We start from the raw sequence: 6,000 nt of genomic DNA on the forward strand, positions 1-6,000 counted from the left end.
TTTCCCTGTGACTATTCTAGATTTCAGATCTCATAGGTTACACTTTAATCTATTTTTATATAAGGCAGGAGAATATTTTCCTCCCATCTAGCACTGGATCTCTTAGGCAGCCTTTCCACGCTCTGCTAACCACTATTCTATCCTCAGCTTGCATGAAAAGAACTTTTGTGTGTGTCAGTTCAACATGTGCATGATATCATACAGTATTTCTATGTCTGAATTATTTCAGTTAATGTAATGAATTTGGGGTTAATTGGTAAATAATGATATCTTGTTTTTATGGCTGAGTAGTATACTGTGTATGTGTGTCATATTTTGTATCCTTTAATTCATTCTTCGAGAATTCCACATGTGTATACAATGCATTATCATTATAACCCTTCCCCCTCAAACACTTCCAAGACCACATCATTATTACACCCATTGGCATGTCTTGCCAGAACGGTGGTTGTAGCTCACAGTGTTCTTCACAGGGTAATAGTTTTGATGACTTTTCTTCCGTCAGTAGCAAGGACAGTACATTCTGGACATAAGAATGCTAGCCAGTAGAAAGGATATATCTAAGTAAATATTTTGATTTCTCCACATCATCTGACCCAACTGTGCGATGTGTTAAGCAATAGGCCTTACCATATCTGCTGTTCTGACCTACATCTCCTTACTTCCTTCACTCATTCCTACCATAGTAACTAGTCTATTGTTTCTCTGGCTCTAAATGCTTGACATTTTCTCTTCTGACCATTTATATGTCAGACTAGGAAATATTATCCTTCTGTTTGTGGCTTAGATCACTGGTCCACATGTTTTCCAAGCATAACCATATTGTGGTGAATGGTAAGATCTCTCATTGTCATTTTATATCTATCATAGTTTATTTATCCATTTGTCATTTGACAGACACTTAGATTGTTTCTATAACTTGGATTTTTTTCTATTACAATGAACATAGGAGTATGTAACTTGAGGAGTTGGTTATCTCACATTCTTTGAGTGCATGCCCAGAAGCAGACCATGAGTCATATAGCACAAATCAAATCAAAAGCAAGTCAAGCAAACTCAGATTGATTTGTTATTTTTGAGAGGCAAGAATACGTAAGGTCTACCCATTCAACAAAAATTTTAAATACAATTAAACTCGTAGAAAAATACAACCTGCCAATATTGAACTATGAAGCACTAGAAAAGTTTAACCAATCAACAAAAGAGTTAAATTAGAAATTGAGGTTCATGGACTCTGGACTGATAGCTAGGGAGCCTTCATGGGACCAACCTAGGCCCTCTGCATGTGTGTGATAGTTGTGTAACTTGGTCTGATGTGGGGCTCCTAGCAGTGGGATCAGGACATGTCCCTGGCACTTGAATTGGCTTTTGGGAACTCAATCCGCAAGTTGAATTGCCTTGCCCAACCTTGATGGAGGAGGAAGAGCTTGGCACTGCCTCAACTTGATATGCCATGATGTGTTGGCTCCCATGGGAGGCCTGCCCCTTTCTGAATGGAGATGATGGAGGAGGAGTTGGGGGGTGGGGGTAAAAGGCTGGTAGGAGGAGGGAACAGGAAAAGAGGAGGGAGGGGAAACTGTGGTTGGTATATAAAATAAATGAAAAATAATTTAATAATAAAAAAAAAGAAATTAAGTTTTCCCAACAGGAAAAAACCAGGAGGAGTTCATTTTCAATTTGAAACCTATAAAATATTCAAACAATAGTTAATTCCGCTACTTCTTAAATTCCTCTCCTTAAATAGAACTAGAAGAATTATTTCTAAGCACATTATACATAGCTAATACAGTAACAATAAAGCCAGGCAGATGCATAACTACAAAAACAGAAATGACCGGTTACTAACTCTGATGGACATTGATGCAAAATACCAAATAAAAATGCTAGAAAAGATCTCAAAAAAATATCAACAGATTATACATTATAACTAAATATAGTTGTTCTTTTTCTATATAATGTAAGCCTTTAGCATTATGTTAATGTTTTTCTATGCTATGAAAAAGAAAATTACAAATGAAATGACTGTTTTTGATATAATAACATTTTCAAATCATAACCTTCTTTCTGAACAAAATTTCAGAGCACTTTAATAATAGTAGAAAAGTTACTTATCATAAAAAGACCATCTATGGAAAATTGACATGACAGCTAACATCATAGTCAACAAAGAAATATCCATCTTTGCCTTGTTCTGTATTAAGAAGGAACGCCGGGCGGTGGTGGCGCACGCCTTTAATCCCAGCACTCGGGAGGCAGAGCCAGGCGGATCTCTGTGAGTTCAAGGCCAGCCTGGGCTACCAAGTGAGTTCCAGGAGAGGCGCAAAGCTACACAGAGAAACCCTGTCTCGAAAAACCAAAAAAAAAAAAAGAAGAAGGAACGACTTTCAGTATTTCTTTGTTGATTAGATGCATGCTCTTGTTATTTCCATAGTACCATAGACCCAGAAGCACAAGTAATAGCACTCTGACAAGAAAAAAAATCAGAATTAAAAATCAGAAAGGAAGAAATAAAATTATCTATATTTGAAAATGACATGATCTCATCTGCAGGAAACCTCCGCTATTCCACAGAACACTGGATGAGGATGAGTTGGAGAGATGGCTCAGGGGTTAAAAATTCTTGCTGCTCTGTAATGAACTGGATTTGGTTCCCAAAATCCACATGGTTGCTCACAGTCATCTCTAAACCCTGTCTAGAGAGTCTACTACCCTCTCCTGACTTCCTTGGCTACCAGACTCTCAAACACTCATACACACAAAATGAAAGTAAGTAAATAAATAATGAAGTCAGTAAATTTTCAGAATAAGAAATCAGCATAGAAAAGTCAGGTGAAAAAAAATGACCTTCAAAAGTCAAATCTGAAACATGTATATTTCAATATGACATAAATATATAGTATGGTGTATATATATATATATATGTATGTATATATATATATATATTAAAAATAAATTTAACCAAGGAGGTAAGCAATCTCTGCAGTGAAAACTATAGTATCAGTGAAAAAAAAATCTTAAACTCCGACAGGGACGATTGGCATTTAAGTGAGTTTGGGGGGACGTGTCATTTTCTCCACTGGTGTAGCACTGCTCAGTTGACTTTGCTCCAGTGAATAATGTGCCACCCACACTTGGGCAAGAAGCTCTGGTGAAACTCAGTGGGTCACACACACAGAAATCATGAAAGCAGGAAGAAGCATTGTGGGGACAAAGGGCTTCAGCTGGACAGGGAAGGGAATGAGAAAGGGATGGGTAAAGCAAATAATTGAAATTTGATCAATAAATGTATAAAGCTGTTAAACAATTTTAAAAAAAACAAGAAAAAGTTCAAAGACCAAAATAAACAGAAAGATACACCGTATTTATGGATCACAGAATTATGTTCAAATGTCCATGCACTTAATCCAATATAAAGATTCATTACAATTTTTTTTAATCCCTAGGGCATTCTTCACAGAAATATAGTAAAATAAAACTAAAATTTGGGGGCACAAAGGACTCTGAGGAGTCATAGAAATTTTAAGAAAGAAGAATAGAACAACTTCTTGATTTAAGTTATGTTACAAAGCTCTATTATCAAACAATATTTTACTGGCATGAAAATCATGAGGTCAAAGGAACAGATACAGAGCCCAGAACCAAAAGAACACAATGGGAAATTACAGCCTTTCCCCTGAGTTGTCAAAGCTGGATTTACTCCAACAAAAAGGTGAATCAGAACCTTGTCTTATACTCCATGCAACCATTTTCAACATCACCCTTTACAATAGCCACAAATGATATAAAATACCTTGGGGTAACTCTAACTAAGCAAGCGAAGGACCTGTATGACAAGAACTTTAAGTCCCTGAAAAAAGAAATTGAAGAAGATGTCAGAAAATGGAAAGATCTCCCATGCTCATGGATAGGCAGGATTAAGATAGTAAAAATGGCAATCTTATCAAAAGCAATCTACAGATTCAATGCAATCCCCATCAAAATCCCAACACAATTCTTCACAGACCTCAAAAGGACAATACTCAACTTCATATGGAAAAACAAAAAACCCAGGATAGCTAAAACAATCCTTTACAATAAAGCTACCTCTGGAGGCATCATGATCCCTGTTCAAGCTCTACTATAGAGCTACAGTAATAAAAACAGCTTGGTACTGGCATAAAAACCGACATGTGGACCAATGGAACCGAACTGAAGATCCTGACGTTAATCCGCACACCTATGAACATATGATTTTTCGACAAAAAGGTTATATTCTTAATATCTAAATTTTGTGACCTCTTAGATAAACATCTCATTATGGCCATTGGAGTTTTCCAAACAGTCATATAACTATTCTTCCTTATCTAGAGATATTTCTAAGAAAAATTATGCCTTAAAAATGGTTGTTACATATAGAGATATCAATTTAATGTAACTCTGAGGTAAAGAGCATTGATGTATGATGACATTATTTTTGGCTCTTTTTTTTTTTTGCATGGGGGGGTGCATGTGTGAATGTGTGTGCTGTATGCACATGTGTGCATGGGGGATGGGTACATGGATCTCCATGCATGTGTGGAGGACAGTAGTTGATGTCACATCTCTCTTGAACCTGGAGCTAATGGATTGGCTGGACTGATTAGCCAGAAACCCCCCAGGATTTCTTGTCTCTTTCTCCCAGTGCTGGGCTTATTGGTCCTCTCTGCCACACCCAGGCTTTTTATTTCGGTGCTGGGTAGCTGAGCTTGGGTTGTCAAGCTTGTGCACCAATCGCTTTGTAGACTATGTCGTAGATCTCAAATCTGATCACCATAGTTGTCGTCGTCGTCATCATCATCATCACCATCATCATCATCATCATCAATAAAGTATGTGGAAAAGTAGCCTCGGCAACCATCAAGTGGGAAGTCTACATATGTGCACATGATTAAGAAAGAACTGTCAACTTCTCTTTATGATGTAACATCTGTTTGAAAAATAGTACTAATAGAACCTTTCCAGTGCCATGGGGAGTATCTTGCTCAATTTCCTCAACTTGCTTAACGTTTTCCAGCAGAGAGAATGGGACATGGAAAGATGAGTATGTCAAAAGTATCCACTATGTATTGTAATAACAGCTTCTATGAATATACACTTACTCAATATCACTGTTCCAATGGAAATCAGGTCATATTATCATCATGACTAAATTTTAAGAGAGGAAATGCCCAGATTGCAGAACAGCATCTGAACCTGTAGCAAAACCTTTGTCTCTTTGTCAGTCATATCCCCATAGATCTCACTGTTACAAAAGGACTCATGACTAAGAGAGGAATAAATCACTGCCTGGGACTGAGACGACTTTGTACACCACCTCCCTAACACACCTGGATCTATTTGATTAAGTGACTAATTCTTTGTCTTCCACAGAGGACTGTAAATTATTTGCTTGCTGATCTTGTGTCAACTTGGTGCCCTTTGGACTGATTCTTGTAGGTGATTTATATGTATGTATTAAGCAATTTATAAGCTTGAGAGCCAACTATTGTATAACACAAAGAACCATGATCCTGTTCCAGCTCCTTATCCACTGCTGCACAACTGTGGAGAATTCATTTAACCTTGCTGAGCATCTGTTTTCTCACCTGAAAAATGACATGATACTGTATCAATACTTCATAATTTAACGTTAAAGATTAATATCACAATAAATGCAGCATTCAAAGGACATGCTCAAGAAAAGAGGTGAGGGCCAACTCACGAAAAGGCAAGAGGTCAAAGGCACTACTTTCTCCCCATTTCATGAGCGTTCCAAAGCATGGCTGAGAACTGAAACAAAACTCCTCTTTGAGATACTAAATCCAAAGCTTTATTCTGTGATAACCGAGTGCTAAATCTGCTGTTTAAGAAAAATCCCCAAACAAAAAGTAAGTAAATAAAAATATTTTTAAAAAATCCCCAAAGGACAAGTACTTCAAACAAAAAACATTACAATGGACAGCATTATAATCTCTTCTACTACAAGAACATGAGAATTGTTCA

Source organism: Peromyscus californicus, unplaced genomic scaffold (assembly GCF_007827085.1).
Source record: "Peromyscus californicus insignis strain IS unplaced genomic scaffold, ASM782708v3 Scaffold_17__1_contigs__length_78620276, whole genome shotgun sequence".
In the NCBI taxonomy this organism is placed as follows: Eukaryota; Metazoa; Chordata; class Mammalia; order Rodentia; family Cricetidae; genus Peromyscus; species Peromyscus californicus.